This window comes from Calonectris borealis, unplaced genomic scaffold (genome assembly GCF_964195595.1).
Source record: "Calonectris borealis unplaced genomic scaffold, bCalBor7.hap1.2 HAP1_SCAFFOLD_44, whole genome shotgun sequence".
Taxonomy (NCBI): domain Eukaryota; kingdom Metazoa; phylum Chordata; class Aves; order Procellariiformes; family Procellariidae; genus Calonectris; species Calonectris borealis.
The window spans coordinates 746,267-765,474 of record NW_027441456.1 but is presented as its reverse complement, the minus strand read 5'-3'; the positions used below and the strand labels follow the sequence as shown (position 1 = coordinate 765,474).

Sequence of the window (19,208 nt, the reverse complement as noted above, 5' to 3'; positions counted from 1 at the left end):
CATCAGCTTGGCATCCCTCAGGGACAGGCCTCTGGCAGTGTGGGGTGTTTGCTGACCAATGCTGAGGGTCCTGGTGGTGGCCAGAAGGATCTTAAGGGCTGTTGTGGCATCCTTGTGTTCTCTTTCATCATTGCATCCATGTGATGTGGCACAGCTAAGTTTCTTCAAACCTGGAGTGCCCTGAGGGTGGACACAATTACTCTGACCTGCACCTGCTCCCTCCTCATGGGAATTGGCCCTCTTTCCCCGCTTCTTGTCCTACCATCCTGCCTCATGTTCATACCAGATGACTAGGACCTTTTTTTTCTATTTCTGTTGGGAAAAAAAGCATTGCTGTACACTTGGCACTGCATCAGGTTACAGAGTGCCTTGAACTTCTCCTAGGGAGAGATGACATCAACCACCTTCCTGAACTTTACTAGAGGATTGAAGAAGACAGCTCTGTAGAACTGTCTTGCTTGAAGACCTCAAATTTCCTGGCCCTCTCTTTTAGCATGCTGAACTTCTGTTAGTGACTTTGCTCCTCTGCTGATGCTTCCCAGGTCAGAAGCAAGCTGAGTCCATGAAGTATGCTTGGATAGGCTGGAACATCGCAGTTTCTCAGAACATAGTGGAGGCTTTGCATACGAGGGACCATGCACCTATTCTCTCACTGCCTCCAGAGGTGGGAAGAAGGTTGTCCTTGTTTTGAAGGACACTGGCACGCTGGTTATTTTAGGAAAAGATGTGAAAATACATTTTACAAAAAGTTTCTGCAAAGGCTGAATGAGACTGAACAGCTGGCAGAAGCTCTTCTTGGGGTAAGCTTTCCTTTTCTCCAGTGGTACTTCTTGTTCTTTCAAAACCCTAGCAAAGTACAAGTGAAAGGATTTCTATTGGCCTGCCACAACCTTTCTAGGCACGTGAACAATCCTGAGAAAGCCAGCTCCCTGCACTGCTTTTTCTTTAGGATTCAGATGACTGGGGAATAGCTGTACTGGATTAATTGAAAGATCCATCCAGCCTGGGATCCCATCCCCGAATGCTCAGGGAAAAGGGCAAAGAAAAGGACGGGTGTTGTGTGTTTTCTCCCCTTAGACTTCTTGGAGAGCAAGACTGGAATTAAAAATGGTGCTGGAAAGCTGGAGGAAAGGAGACTAGTCTGTTCTACCTGGACATGAGCATGAACAGGAGATGGAAGATGATCTCCCATGGCAACACGGAGGCTTTGGGTTAGAATAAGCTTTCTCACAGGAAGGACAGCCTGATGAGGAAGCTTATGCCCCTCCAGGCACTCGAGGTCTTCACTCAGCTTCCTAATTCAGTCCTCCAGGATCTGACATATTCTGCTGCTTCTACTTTGGAAAAGGATGGATGTCACAGTAACTCCTAGGTGTCCCCATGTCCTAATTATTAACACAAGGTGCAAAGGAAATGTACTGCCTTTCCTTCAGACTGGTGTTTTTTTCCTCTTTGCATGTGCAAGTTTGAGATGGCAGCTAGGAAGCCATTTGTGAGGCCTGTAGGACCTGTGAAGCCCACCTGGGAAGAGGAGTGGGGAAAAGATGACACCTGGGCAAGACAGGTAGTGGAAGAGCTGATCACAGGCAGGGATGTGTGCCTTCTCCTTCTGTCCTCATTGGTAGGGGACCGGAGCCAAGGCTACAGTGCAGTGCCTCAGGTAGCACAAGACATAACATGTGACGCCGCTTCCCTATGATGGGAAATCTCCAGTAACTCTTGAGGTAAGAAAATCTCAGGGCAGTCCAACGCTCCCAGCTGCAGCTGGTATTTCTGAATGCTCCTTGCCCTGGCATGCACTGCAAATGACTCTTCTGTTGGAGGAGTTGCTCAGAAGGAAGTCAAGCTTGAGGACAGTTCCACCCCTCATTTGTGATGCCTCCTTTGTGAGGCTGGGACGTGCCCTGAGGGCTGTGGTGAAGTGGCCCTGCTGTTTCTCCAGCTAGGGCTCTGGCATCCCTGCCAGTGGTACTTGAGGCCACACCAGACCAAAGGGGCTGGTGACAGCACAACATCTTTAGGCGCTGGCTGCCCTAGTGGTGCACGTTCAGAGCACCTGAGTGAGCTTGAAATCAGGGCTAAAATATGTCAAATTGCCATGCAGTTCAGTGAAGTACTGAAACCCAACCACTTGGGTTGGTCACTCTCATTCCTACCCCCAGCTGGGAAAGAAAAGACTGGTGAGAAGCTGGCTGAGGAAAAACCAAGTGTTGAGAAAGTCCTTGAGTCCCACCAGGCATCAGATGAGGACTGTGACTGTGTAAGTTAACTTCCTTTGCACAATGAGGAGGAAAAAGAGGAACTGAGATGATGGGGACATGACAGACGGAGTGTGTGCCAGGTCCAGGAGAAGCTGGGAACAGTTAAGTGGCAATGATCCACTGAGACTGCAGAATCCCAATCTCAGAGGCACTGGGTGGGATGTGACATCCTGTGACTTTTTTTGACAAGGGGTTGACCTGGGTTAGACCCTGGCACCAAGCAGTTCTCTACAGCCCCAGGCAAATGCCCAACACTTGTTTGGAGCTGAAGGGGCTGTGGCTGCAAGTGGGAGCAGGCATGGAGGGGCTGAGGGAGGAGAGAGGCAGGAGGGGTTTCAGCCAGAGTGAGAGAGGAGGCGTCACTGCTACTGCAGCCACGTTTCCCTGTCAGCAAGCTGCGCTGGCCTTGGTTCAGACACCCCTTCCATCCACGTGGTCACTCTCAGGCACTCAGAATAGGGTGAAAAGATGGGACATAGAAGCCCTGAGCAAAAGGGCTGAATGCAAAAGGATCCCTCCAATGTTTTTTTGCCCCTTTTCAAACATCTCAGTGAATTCTGGCTCACCCCCAGTCTTGGTCCCACCAGTCTCAGTCTGAGGCTGCACATGGGACCCTCTTTGGACACAGGGGCCGATGTCACATCATGGTGAGCATGGAAGGGCCATTGGAGGCGCATCCAAAAATGTGTGGCCTGAAATTTTCTGCAGTATTTCTCTGCCTTTCTCCCCATGCCTTGCACTTTGCATCCTTCTTCTCTCTCCTTAGCTGTGGGGAGAAGAGCCGTCTGACGGGCTGGAAGGAGAAATACAGGTGACTGCCAGCCAGGAACGCACACACAGAGCTGTGTTCTGTTAAATTACACTGAGTCCCCGGACTGGCGTGGCTCTTCCCTTGGTATGGAGTGAACTCTGCCATTTGCAGCCTGGGAATGTTGGAGGGGCCTGAAGATTAGAGCTCAGGAGCCAGGGGTTTGGTGCTGGTCCCTTCCCAGGGCATCTCTCTTCCAATGTAAGGCCTTTGCCAGGGCAGATGCCCTTGTCACTAGGGGCCTCTTGGGAGAGGAGGGAAGAGCTGGTTTAGAGCTCCCAGGCAGAGAACGTGTTGAGCCTGGGCCTCACTTCTTGGGGCTAGTCCTGGCTGCATGATGGGAGGTGACCCTCTACTCTCATGGGTAGTTTTGTGCTGGGGTTTTGGGGGGTGTGAAGGCAAAAATGTGGATCCCAACGGCAAGAAGGGGAATCTCATAACCAGGAGAGTTGGGGCAAGGACATTCAGTGGCTGCAGGCAATGTGAAATAGTGGAGTTCAGGGGAGCACGGAAGGAGAGCAGCAGAGTAGAGACCGTGGATGTCAGACTGGTTATGATAGATTGTTGTATCTTCTTCAAGAGTCGGTTTCTGGATGGATCCTGTGTGAATGTATGAGATTTTGGAGAAGGATTCTGAGCAGAGGATGAGTTGCGTTGCACCTTTGCATGGTCTTCGTTTTCTTTGACAAAGTGGTTTTGATGGTCTTCTCTGGGTAGACCTCAGACTTACTCCTTGAAGGAATACCAAAATTTGTGTTTTGTGAGGTTTTCTGCCCTCATACTGAAGTGGAGTGAGGGCCACGATCAGGATAAATTACAGTTTTAATGGGTTCAGAGGAGTTTCTTCCTTGCAAATGATTGGGTCTCCTGCTGGTCGCAGTGTCCTGCAGCAGTGGAGCCACTCTGTGCAAACTGGTGGAAAATTCTTCCCACATGCTCTGTGTGAGGTCAAAAAGTCCTGAGCTTAATTTCATTGAGGAACTCAGTCCTCTGTGGACAGAAGCCATAAATTTATTCCTATCATAATTAGGGGTCCCAGCACAGAGAGGAGCTTTACCAGAGAGGATGCCCGAAAGCTTCTTTCTGGCTATATAAGGTTCAGGATTTTCATTTGGCCTCTGAGTTTCATGAACAGAGCATTAAGAATTTTCCCCAGGAAAAACAGGGTTAAACCTCTTGCGATCACCTGTTAAAGCTCATGTCTGGATTGGCTAAAATTCTTAAATCTTCCCCAAACACATACACATCTGTATCAGAGGGACTTGCATGAGCCAGCTGGGTTAAGTGTACTCCATTGAAGCGTGGATGTGTACTTCACCCTCAAGTGCACCAGTCTGTTACAGCACTTCTATTTAAGGGACCTAACTGGTCTGCAATGGCCTCAGCCTCATGGGGCTTCCACCGAACGTTGCCCTTACTGTTCCTGAACACTCACTCCTCTATTCCCTGTCCTTTCAACCTTTCAGGTTACTGTTGGGTTCATGGAGTGGAGTCCTTCCGGTTAAAGAGGGGAAGGAACTTTTGGCAGTATATCTTTGCAAGTTTCGGAACAAATTCATGTGCAAGAAGGTTCAGGGTTTAGGAAACATCGGGAATTTCTTCTGCCGTCACAGCAGCTATTAATCCTTCATGCAAGAGAAGTTTTTTCTCTTATGTCTGCAATGATTGCATTCCCTTGATCCTGACTTATCCTAGCAGCTTTATGTTGCTCTGCTAGAAGCTGAACTGCTGTGCTAGCTGTCTCTAGCTCCTTCTGAAATCTTCTCTTGCTAGAGCTTGTGCTTTTCCAACTTCCATCTCTAGTTGTGTAATTTGTAAATTTGTAAATTGAGGCTCTGTCTTGGGCCCCAAGATCTTCCTCTCTTAGGGTTAAGATGGTGTTTTGTTCTGCTAATTTGGGAATTTCCTCCTCCTTTAGTCTCCGGATTTCTTTTTGCCACTTCTTTACCTCCCCATCTTTTTTCTTGGCAGACCCTGTGACTCCCATGAGGCATAGCACAGGGTCCCAATGGCACAAGCGGCCTTTGTACTGCCTTTCAATTTTGCCCATTGCAGTGACTGACATAAGCCTCCCAGCCTGCAGAGGTGGGGTCTGCTCCTTTATAGCAGCCAGGGTCTTTTCACTTGTTTAATCACCCACTTACGGCATTTGGTAACATCCTGTTAGTGAGAGCTGCTGGTCTGTTCTGCCTTGTGCACTTCCCCCACTGCCTGTACACAAACACACACTATCGAGAATGTTGTTGCTCCAACAGGCCGACTTAAAAGGAGTTTTAAACGTGGTTTTTGTAAGAACTAATTCCGATTTCCTTTCTTTCCGAGTTCAGTTGCTTCTGAGCCCTCAGAGAGCCAGAGCGTCAGATGCATTTCTGGTCCTTGCAGTGACCACCCTCCCTCATAAGCCTCCCACTTTTGCTGCAGGGCTTGTCTGCCAGGTTTGGGGCAGCAGAATAAAATGGGTTAATTTCTCAAACAGTGTCTGCGTGGAGGAGCGAGGGCTGCCACCACACTGCACCTAGTGCGGTTCCTGCACAGTATGGGGGCAGGGGAGTCCACACTACGGATTTACTGCAATCAGTCCAGGCGCTAAAAAGCAAGCAGTGACCCAGACCCGGGACAGCCCATTGCCAGATGCCAACAGTGCAGTGTGGGGCGGGTCTCAAAGACACCAGAGGGTGAAGGGTTAAGGCAAATACTCAAACCCCACAGACCTAGTGGGGCAATTGTCACTTTTCCTGGCACATAACTATTTCTTGAGACACATATCCAGCAATCTGGCCAACCCTGGATACGGTCACACCAACACAAAAGAAAAAAAAAAGACAGAAGAAAAATCTACTCTGTCAAGCAAGCAGTAAAAAGTGCAAAAAGGAAAGGGGTTTGGGGAAATCTGTTCAAATGGTGCCCACACACTTGGGCTCACTACTGACAGGGATTAATGTCAAATAGGAAGGAACAATGAAGACATTTACAGTTCTTTGGTTGAAATGATGCAGAGGCTTAGGAACACCTTGTGAACAGGCCGACCTGACACATAGTAGATGTGCCATATCATATCATAGAATCATGTCATATCATAGTAGATAGGCCTTGAAATCTAGTATTCTAGATAAGGAGGCCAACCTTGTATCTTGAGTGGAATAGATAAGAGGGTGGTGCTAGTGAGAATTGCGCTAATTAAGCCAGGAGCTAAAACTAAGGATGCGTGAAGACTGAGCCTTTTGCATATGTTAATGAACTCCGGGAAATGCAATGAATATGTATACTCTTAACTGTATACTGTATATAACTTCTGTGGTGAAGTGATTTGGCACGCACACTAGGTGGAGCGATCCCCTGTGCCTCCAGCGCTGCAGTAAAGAACACCTGCTTTCCAAAGCTCCAAACGGAGTCTTGGAGAGTTTGTCAGGAACTTCTTTGTTTCACTACGGCCAAAGGCAGCGAGTGCGCAGGCTAAGGTCCAAGTTCCCAACACGACGCACACACAGGTCAGGATATTCATAAATTTAGAGCCTTATTTGGAGAAAATAAAATGCAGGAGTGTGAGCATACAAGCATGCGCATTTTGTTATAGGGTCCCTCAAAAACACTTGCTGGTGAAACGGGATTCCTGCTACAGACAAGGAATCCTGCCTTCAGCCTGTCCTTTGCAAATTTGGCAACTCTCGATTTCACCTGACAGGTCCACCTCCCCAGGAGCCGCCCAGAAAGGGCTGCCCCGGTGTCTGGAAGATTTCCCAGTTACAGCCTGGGGGGACTTCCAGTGCGGATGACTGGCTGAAGACAGAGAGCAGCTTTCTGGTGTGAGCAGAAGGACAATTATACCTTCAGTCTGGGGTGAGTGGGGTCTGGGTCCCCGGTGCCGGTTCCCTGGCTTACTTTGCTTACTTTGCTTTGCTTTGCTTGTTTGCTTGCCTGCCTGCCTGCCTTCTCCAACTCTCTACCCCATGGTGATGAAGCCCCTTTATTCTTCTTCACTGCCCTTTGCTCCTGCAGGACTCACCCTTAGGCACAGCTGGGCAAACCTCGCTGTTTAACCCTTGCAGCTTCGGATCCGACCTTCTGCTCCGGCCAGCGTGGCTGTGAGCCCGTGGGCTGGGCGCAAGCTGGAAGCTCAGTGCTGCTCGCCCCGATGGCCCACCTCCTCCTGCCGTGTCACCCCGAGGTCCCAGCTCCTGCCCCTGCTCCCAGGACTGCTGGGGCTTTGGGGATGCTGAATCCTCCCGCTGCCAGGCAGCCCCTGGGCCGGAGGCAGCTCCAGAAGCCTTGGAGGGCTGAGGTGGGGTGGTGAGGTGGGCTCGTGGCATGGCCAGCATGGCAGGGGCGTGCAGGGAGAGGCCACCTCCTCTCTGCCTGGGCTGGGGACAGCTTTTCCCCCAGGAACCTCCCTGAGGAGCACATCTCCTCTCTGCCAGTCCGTGACCGGCTGTCCCCGGAGAACAACTGCAGCTCCCTGGTCCTTCTACTGACTCCCTGCTGCCGTCACTCCAGAGACCCTCACCAGGGACAGTGTCCAGATGTGGTCTCAGACAGGCTGAAGCGTCCCTTCCCAGGCCCTGCTGCCTGCACTCCTGCTCCTGCAGCCCAGGATGCTCTTGCCCTTCTCGGCTGCAAGGGCATCCTGATGAATCCAGTTCAGCCTCTTGTTCACAAGGACCTCTCGTTCTTGTTTTCTGCAAAGCCGCTTCTGCAGCACAGTCACCCCCAGCCTGTCCTGTGCCATGGGCTCTTCAGGCTCTGGTGTCTCCCCGATGGGCCTGGCTCCTCCTCACCTCTCTCCAGGGGCTGCACTTCCCATGTGCCTGCAGCTCCGCAGGAGTAGGAGGAGCCTTCCTTCTGTGCCAGAAGCCGCCAATTTCCATCCCCTCGTGCTGTGGGGGGCTTGTCTTGGGTCCAGTGCTCCTCTGGGGGTGGCCTCTAGCTGTACCTCCTGTCCTGCACCACAGGGGTAGGGGTGTCCCCTGCTCAGGGTCTCTGCAGAGACCCTCCTGTCGCTCTCCTGCTTGTCCTCCTTGGTGGTGCATGTAGGGGCACGTGGAAGAAGAGTGTCTGCTCCTTTAAGGGTGCCTGACCAGGCACTGTTTTCGATGCGGAAGAAGATAATGAGAAAAGGAGGAAGTAATAAACGAGAAGGTGCAGAGACACGGACTTGACCAACAAGTGGTAAGGGAGGCAGTAAGGAGACCACACCTCGGCGGTGGCACTGACTGATGGCCTCTGTCAAGGGACTGCAGGCACAGCCGGACTTGGCAACCGCTCAGGATGCAGAACCGGAGGGTCGGGATGTAGGAGGTGTTCGGCGGGGGGCGGTGGGGGGGTGTGCATGGGTGTGGGGGGGTGTGTGTTGCAAGGATTAAGTGCCAGCTACTGCCAAGAGGGACTGGCGTGAGTGGATCTGGGGCCAGCAACAGGAGCCAGCCCAGGATCAGTGGGGGTCTGGGCCTCCAGCCAGTGGGGCAGGAAGGGTGTGTGTCCCCAAAACCAGGTACCGGGGGGACTGGTGTTGGGGAGTTCTTCTTGTACCCCTTGAGGCGAACTGAACACACGGTCGTGCTCAGAGAGATGTGATGGGCCACGCGTGGGGCAGAGTCCCACCGCGCAAGGGCTCCTGCAAGGCTTTGCCCCCACGGGCAGGAGCCGTTTCCTCCCCCACGCCGGGGCCAGCACCCGTCCTGTGAGCGCCGGCCCGGGGCGCCTCAGCCCGGCCGTGGGTCCATCCCCAGCCCAGCTCTGCTGCCGGGGGTGGCCCCGGAGCACCCCCACTGCAGGACCCTCTCGAGCCCATCCTGCGGCATGTCCCATCTCACCAGCCTCACCAGCCGGGAACCTGCGCCAGCTCCGGGGCCCGGAGTCACTCTGTCCCCGGCTCCTGCTCCCCGCCAGCTTAACCCCTTCCTGCCCTCCCTGCCAAATCGCTCCTTGGTCACCAGGTGCCATTGCTGGGCAGTGGCAATTTGGGCTTCCCCTTCTGCCCTGGTTCCGGCTGGGACAGAGTTAACCTTCTTCCCAGTAGCTTGGGGGGTGTGCTGTGTTTTGGGTTTGGTATGAGAGGAGCGTTGATGGCCCATTGATGCTTTGGCTGTTGCTGGGCGGTGCTTGCAGCGCGGAGACTTTTGTTTTCTCTTTTTGGTCTCCCCTGCCCCGCCACGTTAAGGGCAAGCTGGGGCGGGGGAGGGAGCACAGCCGGGGTGGTTGTCTCAGCTGGCCAATGGGGTATTCTATACCATGTGACATCATGCATCAGGGGTGGCGGGGGGCTCGCCCCCGTTCGTGACACGCGGTCAGCGGTCGGTGAGCCGTTGCATTGTGCATTGCCTGCTTTGTATATTCTGTAATTGTTGTTGTTCTCAGTGTTATTCTTACTGTTCTACTTCGTTTTATTTCAATTATTAAACTGTTTTTATCTCAACCCGCGAGTTTTCCTACGTGTGCCCTCCCGATTCTCTCCCCCATCCCACCGGGGTGGGGGGGAGGTGAGCGAGCGGCGGCGTGTGGTTTATTTGCTGGCTGGGGTTAAACCACGACACCTTCATAGGGCGAGTGAGGGGCTCCGCACCGGCGCCTGGAGCTGGGGGTCACAGCCCATGTGCCTGGTGCCAGCTGCTGAGGGGGCGAGGGTCTGTATCCCCCCAAACCGGCTGTGCGTGGGGCGCCTGTGGGTATTCACCAGCAAACTTCAGGCTGGACCAGCCACGAGCAGGGGGGCCTCGGGTCCAGGCTGGGGTGTCAGGAGGGAAAGGGTCTGTGCTGGTATCCGGGGGGACCCGCGAGTGTGGGGTGCCCGTGGGATGGGCGTGCGAGTGCTGCGTGTTTGCAGTGAGCACCGAGCTGGACCAGCTGGCAAGTTAGGGACCCGTGGGGTGGGTCAGAGGGCCGGGGTCTGGGCAGGGGTCCCGGGTGGCAGAGGGTCCGTGCCGGTGCTCAGGGGACCCCTGAGCCTGCATGTGTGCCTGCACGAGTGACTGTCTGTCTGTGCCAGCCCCCGAGGAGGACGGGGACGTGGCTGTGGGTGCTGGTGTGTGACGGGGGTCCCGGGCGTGGGTGCTGCTGGCGGCAGTGTCTTGGCTGTGGCAGGCTGTGTGACCGGCTGTGTCTGTGTGTCCTCTGTGTGTCCTGTGTCTGTGTGTGTCTCTGGGACACGTGTGCAGCTTCGCTGCTGGTTGAACCTGCAAAGGGGAAAGCAGCAGCCCCGTCCCTCAGCCGAGGCAGAGACCCCGGGTCCCTACGGTGGCCAGGCAGGAGGGTCCTGCCCTGGGGCTGCTGGAGGAGGCGGCCACCGCTGACATCCCTTGCCAGTTTCATAGTTGGCAGGATCTGGTCCAGCTGTGAGCTTTCCCGAGATTACTTGATTACTTGCATAAAATCATTACGCGATCGTTACCCTTGCTAATGTGCCTATAACAATACATTTGAACCAAACTGCCAGAAGGTTTCGCCCTTTGCAGAGTGCTCTCAGCATCCTCCACAGGGGAAGTACGTCAGCTTTGAGGAGCTGCAGGGGCTTGAGCGAGACAGCTCTGTTAGCGCCGTCCTGCCTGACGGCCTGGAAGCTGCAGAGACTTGATTTTACACCGTTTGAGTGCTTGGGACCTTTGCTTTTTTCTAGGCAACAGACAAGTTGAGCTGCTGAACTGCCACTGGTCATCCTGGGCCACCTGCATTCACTGGAGACTGCTGAAGGGTTCTGCCCAGACACCCTGGGCTCTTTCTCTTCCTGCCTCGCCACAGCAAAGGCTGCAGACTTTGTTTTCAAGTCCCAGGGAACTCTTGCTGTGTGAAGGAAAGAAGATGAGATTTTGCAAGTGTTTTCCTACGTGTAGATAGAACTGAGAAAACCCCTCTGTTGAGGGTAAGCTTTTCCTTTCCTCAGGGGTCTGTGTTTCCAACGGCAATTATTAGAAGACATGTTTCCAAAGGCAAAATGAAAGGATGCTAGACCTAATTTTTGCTGGTCTGGCATGACCAAGCAAGCTACGTGGGCTGGACGTGATCTACAGCAATGCCAGCGGTCATTGGAGACCTTGCCTCACCTTCAGCAGCTGTGGTCACACAGGAGAAGTGAAGAAGAGCTGTCTTTGGTCGCACCAAGGGTCAATCAAGCCTTTCAGATCACTGTGGTTTAGTGTCTTTCTGTGTTGAAGGCACAGGGTGATCCCAGTGCTCTCTGAAGCCGTTCCTTCTTGGGCCTGCCTGGGATGCTAGGCCAGGGAGTTCAGCAATGCCTTGACGCCTCTGAGTCCTGGTGGCATAAGAGCTGGTGATTGCTCACCATGCCTTCAGGCACTGCCCACCACTTCAGGCACTTCTGTCAGCCCTGTGCTGGCTTCAGGCGTCTCTTTTGAAGACAGAGGGCTCAAGTGTGGCTAGTGTCTCCCGCCTGGAAGCTGGCCCATCCCTTTGGTCCCCACCCGCGTCCCCTTGTCCCTAATGCTCTTAGTTCTGCTTCTGCAGGTCTATAGTCTCATTTTTCTGCTACTGTCATCACCAACACCATCATTTTTTGGCCATGAAATAAAGCCGGACAATGGCCCTGCAATGCCTCAACCCAATGAGCCCCGGGGCTGGGGGCTGCACAGCTGCTTTGATCGAGACGGGCAGCGTTATATCTCAGGCGGTAGTCTTTGCTGCGCCACTTCTACTCGCCGAGACCTTTGTTCCAGTGTTAGAGAGAGGCAGCATCTCTGAGCAGTGGAGAGGTTGGCTGCTGTTACGAGCAATGATGGCACCATCTCCTGTGTCTTTGTCGCTGTTGCAGAGTCCAGAGATGAGGGAAATTCGTCATGCCAAGCAGAGAAACCGCGGATCCTCACCCCTCCTGACTGCCGTTGCCTTCCCGACATGAGCACGTCTGCCTCTCTGGGCCCACGCCAGCTGAGCTGGCCGCTCCTCTGCTCAGCAGTGCTTCAGGACTCTGTCCAAGAGTGCTCTCCACGCCTGCTCCCTCTGCTCTGGGAGAAGGGTGTCCTGCTTTGGCGTGTCGGAGCAGCCACGGGGTGACCTGGCTGTAATGGGGAAAACGTCTGCCAGCCTGGGAACTCCCAGCCTGGGAATCCGCAGCATCCTTGGCAAGTGCAGGTGGGAACCCAGGATGCCCTTGAATAGCACGAAGCAAAGAAATGCTCTAACCCGCAGAATGAAGAAACTGTGCTAATGAGTAAGTAATTAATCATAAATATATATATATATACACACACTTGCTTTTTTGGTAGTAATTTTGTAGTAACTTGGACTGTACAGTTGCTTTACTAATCATAAATATGCTTGCCTTTCTAATAGCAATTTCTAGTAATCTGTAATAAAGAAAATGGTGGAAACAAAGCCTCCGTGTCCCCCAGAACAAGGCAGTACCCTGCTATTGGTAAAATCACTGCCCTTCACAAGGTTAGAAAAGGGAGACCCTCCTTTTGTTTTCTGAGTGCTTCCTTGGCTCTACAGCCATAGATCACATCACTCCCTCATTTGCCACAACATCACACAGAGAGCTCATGCTGAATTATTTATTCACAATCGTTTTCATATTGAGCGTCTCCTGGATGTAGCCTCTTCTTTCTGCTCCTACGCCTTCATGGAGGCACCACCTGTATTATTTGTTACTACGTATATAATTTTGCATTAAAAAGTATTTTTTCATTCAATGGGGGCAATTTACCTATCAGTCTAAATGGCTCCTTGACCTCGATAATTTAGCTCTCCACCAAGTTTTACAAGGGATTCTGAAGTGATTTTATATTTACTTTTGATTGCTGAAGGAATGCTAAATAATGTTAGATCTATTATTTACCACGTGAAGATTCTGCTGGAAAACACCTCCAGTGACAACTAATTTTGAGATCTTTCAACTAGCTAGCTCTGAATTATTTTCATATGTGCTTTAGGGATGTGAATAGTGCTATTTTCCTATCACGATGTTGAAGGGAATGGTACTACATGTACTCAGCTACCTTTATCCGTCAAACTTGCACTCTGAAATACTGAAACTAATTACACCACCAGACAGACTTTGCAAATAGCATATTTTACCATTCTTGGCTCTTTATCGGTTTGGGCTGGGATTTCCCCCCCCACATTTTGTTAATTTCTGGTGCTTCACTAGAAGCTGTCAGATTAACCAGTTTACAGGAGGAGGTCATCTTGCTTGCCTTTCCTGAAAAAAGGCGCAACAGCTTTGTGGAACTACCTCAGTATATCGACTTCAGTAGATGTATTAAAAACATATTTTTAGCTAATTGTTTTTGGGAAAGTGCGTGGTGCTCAGGGTTCATTCAGTATGTAAGATCATTGACAGATCTCATTGATTTCTGTCCTTCTCCAAACCAAGAAGGAGAACAGGAGTTCCATTCCTGTTTAAGAAATGTCGCCCCTGAAAGCGGGGTTCCCAAGACCCCGCAGTTACCTAGACCTACTGATCTAAAAAGTCGCATCCCCAGCAAGGAGAGCACTGGGCTCCTCTCCTTCTCCCCTACCCCGGGACTTGAAATCTGCCCTCACCCCTCCGAGGAGGAGCTTGCTTTGCACTTTCTCCAGGGAGCAGGCAGAAAAGGAAAGAAGAGGAGTAGTGACCCCCTGCCTCCTCACCTTCCTCCTCCTCCTGCCCCAGCTGAGCTGCCGTGCCTCCGGCCGACCCCTGCCAGCACCGCATGGCCACCTCCACCCACAGCAACCTCTGGCCCCAGCGCGCGCACACGCGCTCAGCAGCCGCGACTGCGGCATCCGTTGCCTCAAACCAACCTCTGGGCAGGCTCTGCGCGCCTCCGTAACCCCTACGTCACAATCCAAACGTGCCCAGGGCGAGATCCCCCCGCGCTTCCGAGAGGGCCTCGCGGCGGCTCCTCTCTCGCGCCACCGGGCGCTGCTACGGTCGCCCCGGGAACAGGGGCCGGGGTCCTGCCGAAACGCCCTCCCGAGCCCGCGGCGCCCCCCGAGCCGCTGCCGCCGCCGCTGCCGCGGGCCCGGGGCCGAGGGGCGCGGCCGGGCCGAGCGCGGAGCGGACCCGGCCGGGCGGAGCTCAGCCCGCCGCTGCCGCGCCCCCGGCCCCGGGGCTGGCCCGGCCCCGCCCCAACCCGGCCCCGCCCCCCGGCCCCGCGGCCCCGGCCCCGGTGCGGCTGCGGCAGCCGGGAGCGGCCCCGCCGGAGGGCCCGGCCCCGGGGGAGGGGCGGGCTCCGGTGTGCGACGGGCACGGGCAGCCCCGGCGGAGGAGGGGGCTCCGGTATGAAACTGCGGTGCGAGCTCCGGCGTGCGGGGGGCGCACGCTTGGGCGGGGGCTCCAGTCCGCAGGTGCCTGTATTGGGCGGAATCAGCAGGGTTTTGGGAGCGGGGACCTGCAGGGATGACGCTTTGGAGGCGGCGGCGGGCTGCCCCGTGCCGGGCACGGCCGGCTCCTGCACGGCTGGCACAGAGCGGTGCCGTGGCTGCGATGGACGGTCCCACGCTCCACTCTGGACGTTGGAGCTGTTCTAGGGTTTTCCTACAAGAAGACAAGACCGTCTGAGAGGCACCTGCCCGCCCCCTTCGCCTGCTGCTGGCCCACCACGTACCGGGGCAGGAGTGACCTCAGAAGCACTTACCCATCCACGGCCTTAGAGCCGTAGAATCATGGAATGATTTGGGTTGGAAGGGGTCTTCCAAGATCATCCAGTTACAACACCCTGCCATGGGCAGGGACATCTTCCACTAGATGAGGTTGCTCAAAGCCCCCGACCAACCTGACCTTGAACACTTCCAGGGGTGGGACATCCACAGCTTCTCTGGGCAACCTCTTCCACGGTCTCACCACCCTCAGAGTAAAAAATGTCTTCCTCATATCTAATCTAAATCTACCCTCTTTCAGTTTAAAACTGTTATCCCTTGTCCTGTCACTACAGGCCTTGGTAAAAAGTCTCTCTCCATCTTTCTTATACGCCCCCTTTATATATGGAAAGACCACAATAAAGTGTCCCTGAAGCCTTCTCTTCTCCAGGCTGAACACCCCCAACTCTCTCAGCCTTTCTTCACAGGAGAGGTGTAACAGCCCTCAGGATCATTTTCACAGCCCTCATCTGGACTTGCTCTGACAGGTCCATGTCTGTCTTGTACCAGGGAGACATGGACCTGTTAGAGCGGGTCCAGAGGAAGGACACGAAAATGAGATCTTGCCCCTCACACTGGCTCAGGGCTCTTCCTGCTGAGTTTAGGACAATGGTATGACACCTCTTGGCCTCCCTCGGAGGTAGCGTTTCCCACTGCCAGGAGAAGCTGCATCATCTCTGAAACCACCCATCATTGCAGGCTACTATTATACTGCCTTGTGCCTCCATGTCACCAGGCTAAAGAAGCCTGGGTCCTTCCGTCCTTCCACACAGGGCGCGTGCTTTAGGCCCCAAGCCCATTTTTGCAGACCTCCTCTGCACCCTCTCCAGTTCCTCCCCTCTCCTCCAGCATGGGGAGCCCCACTCGGGGACAAACTATTCGAGATGTGGCCACACCAGTGCTGAGTTGAGGGGGTGATATCTCCCCTTGTCTGGGTGGCCACGCTCCTCCTAATGCAGGCCCATATGCAGCTGGCCTTGTTCGTGGTGAGCATGTACCACGAGCTCGTGCGGCATCCCTCGTGATGCCCAGGCCCTTCTCAGGGTTGCCCCTCTGCCAGGCAGATCCAGCCTGCTCTGATGGACAGGATTATTCTGCCCACCGAGGACTTGCCACACCTTCTTGTAAAACTTATTGAGGTTTTAATTGAATCCCCCAGTTTCTTAGGGTCCCTCTGGACTGAAGCTCCATTTTGTCAGTTGTTAACGTAGATGTGCAGACAGCTCACCCTGACTGTGGTGCCTGTAATAAGATAACAAATAACATGAGAAGTTGCAGCACAGTACAGATAGTAAAAGGAGTTACTAGTTACAAGGAATTGCAGAAGAAAGTAGGAATTACCATGGCGTTCATCTTAGAAACATAAAATGAAGGTACAAAGCAAGCACAGCCAGGGCTTGTGGGGAAAGGGTAAAAAGAGGTGGGCTATTTGTGTGGTGGGGTATTGTCGCAAATGGGTGATTTAAATCGCTTAAAGAACCACTACCAAAGGTCTCAGCAAAAGTGGTTTTATTGAAATACGGTGTTGTAAAAGTGCGACTTAACAAAGTTTGATGGCAAGGTTCGCTCTATTACTGTACTGCACAATCATTTGAACAATGATTCAAAACTACCAAGGCAAAGTCAAAGTTACCAAGGCAAAATCAAAGTTACCAAGACACAAAACAAAGTAACCATAATATAAGGTTATGCGTGATACTGGTCACTTACCAAAGATCTGCCACTGGTGAAAGGTCTCTCTGCCTCGAAGAGCAACCTTGAGAGGTGTCCCAGCTCAAGGGGCGATCACCGCCATGCAGCCATGCTGCCTAGTAGGGAGACCTCAAAGAAGGCTCGCTTAAGCTGTCATATTTATGGAATAAAGTGTTTGGCTTGTAGTCAAATTACATGTGATGGAAAAGGTATGCACAAGACTCTGTGTACCCACAACTTTCTTTGTTCCTTGATAAATGAGTCTTGGAAAAGCCACCCACTATGTTAACACCCACTGTGTTAATTGCATGATTGGTGTTCCAAGCTCATATGCATCGATCCTCATTGTGTCACTCTGCTCCTTTGTGGGTTTTCAGAGAACAGATTGGAACTAGAGAAGTTCTTGGCCTGTTTACGGCTTAGGCCTTTATCTGCGACGAGCGAGGGAAGGCAGGCAGTCGACTCAATGTGAGTGATAAGGCCAGCTTCAACTTTATTGTAAAACCCTACACATATTTATACACTAAGTTCTACCTTATGCACACTTGTCTCACAATCATTGGCTTAGCTCTAAAAATTACATTATCATATTCCTCCTACTTTCGGTTACTGCTACGTGGTCCGGGTTCCATCCTGTTTTCCTTATACTGTACTTTCTCAAAGTTGCTTATCTGCACAGAGCAAGGTCAGCATAACTTTCTTTTCTCCCTTCTCAGCATGACTCAGAATTTTCCCACCGCGGCCTAGTCTGGCTAATTTTCTCCAACATTTCCCCCTTTTTCTTTTTGGACCACCAATACATTGTGGTTCATTTTTACAACATTATCTAAAATACAGTGATATGCTATTTTTACTATAACTATAATTGTTAATAAAACACCAAGCCAGCGCGTGCGCAGTGCCTATGTTAGGCACTAGGGAAGCAAATACATTGGCTGTGGTTGACCATAATTCTATATTGTCGTTACAATCTGCTTGCAATTGATGTATAGACCTTTTGTGTCGATTTGTCGCTACTGTAGTTATATTAAGCCAACTTTGTCGGCTAACTGTGAGCAGAGTTAATTTACCTACATAACAAGGCCCTCCAAAGGCGTTCTTTGGAATGCCAGGCCATGCTCGATCCCCACAGATCAAAAAATATCCGGGGGGAAGAGCTTTGGCCGTATCATTGTTCCACAAAGAGTTACTGGTTCCCTTCATACTCCGTCCATAGGCACTGAGTGTTTTGGAAGCGTTATAATTCCCACAATATTGGCCTATTTCGAATCCTTTCGTAAAAGGTGAAACAACAGTCCAACCGGTGGTATTAACAAAAGGGTTGTTATCAGTGCAGCTGCGTATGCCGATCAATGACTGAAAGGTCTGGGCCTGTGCGGCAAAGCGGCTAAAGCTGCCAAACACAAAACATGTCTGAGTAGTAACGTTATCAGTTGCATTTCCAATTTTTTCTGACCCCAAAAGGTCAATTTCTTGGGGGTCCCAAGGGAGAGTATGATTTAGGGCTCTTATTAGTTGTACCGAGCAATTTGCTACAGTAACATTTATACAATTAACTGTTACAGACGTCCAATTATCAAAATCTCTGGCAATAATTTCAGGAAAGCCTATCAGACATGTTTTAAAGGGCTCAGTTGCCGTAGCTGAACTCAGGCAAAAATCTGTCATCCCAGTTTTATTCGCCCACGCCACCCATAAGTTCGCACGGCTGGGCAACGGCATCGCTGGGATCAGTACAGACAGAGCTGCATTGATCATCATCAGCAACAGCAGCTTTGGTCCAGCGGCTTGGAATCCACTTCGGCCCTGTGGGAGTAAGTACACACATATAACCTCTACCCATATACTTCACTTCTGCTGGACCTTTCCACAGTCCAGTTGCTGGATCTCTATACATAACGAAAACTGGCTTGTCATCCTTATTTTCTTTAGGATAACCATGCACCCATGCTGGTGGCTCTTTCTGATCTGCAAGAATACAAAAATGATTTAGCACAAAAAGAGTCTTAACAAGTCTTTCTTGTACATCTGAGATTTCCCTAAATTTTTGCAAATATTGTTTCAGCGTTTGATGCGCCCTTTCAATGATAGCTTGTCCCGTGGGTGAGTGCGGAATACCAGCAGTATGTCGCACTCCCCATGTTTGGAAAAAACGTTTCACTTTGGCGCTTATGTATGCAGGGCCATTGTCAGTTTTTATCGTTTGTGGCACTCCCATAACTGCAAAACAACTAGTCAAATGTCGCATTACGTGGAGTGCTCGTTCTCCTGTTTGTGCCGTGGCCCATATAAATTTGCTATAGGTGTCAATCGTAACATGTATATATCTCAGTCTGCCAAAGTCAGCAACGTGAGTCACATCCACTTGCCACAATTCTCTGGCCTCGAGTCCCCTGGGATTCATGCCGATTCCGAGACCAGGCCCATGGTGGCTACACGTAGGACAGGCCCGCACAATCCCCTGTAAAATGTCCATAAAATATCCATAAATGTACACAAAATGTCCACTGCGTTCATTTAGTCCATGACTTTGGGCTCCATCTGTTATGGTGGTCACTCAGGTCAGCAGAGGTGGTGTGTTGCGTGGAGTTACTGGGCACCAAAGTTGGCTCAGGTCGGGTCACTGCTGCACTTGCGCTGCTTCTTGTAAAGTATGTCCTCCGTTGGTTCAGGTGGTTCCTGCTGCTTGGGCATGGGCTTATCCACAGTCACAGACGCCTCGGGGCGTCCTGTCCCGCATGGACTCAGCCACAGGTCACAGTCCCTTCGATTCGAGTTCACGCTGCAGTTCCAGCCTGTCCAGCACAGCAGCACAGAAGCAGCAGCGATGCCCTGGCCATCTGCCGGCCCAGGCGCATCCCCATTGCTGTTATCAGAATGTT

At 52.1% G+C, this 19,208-nt stretch overlaps 1 protein-coding gene across 1 annotated transcript in view; it reads right to left on the bottom strand.

Moving 5' to 3' along the window:
- LOC142076355 (uncharacterized) overlaps positions 1-19,208 on the bottom strand; it is an 801,642-nt gene that overhangs the window by 557,323 nt on the left and 225,111 nt on the right. The gene's annotated exons all lie outside the window — the stretch shown is intronic.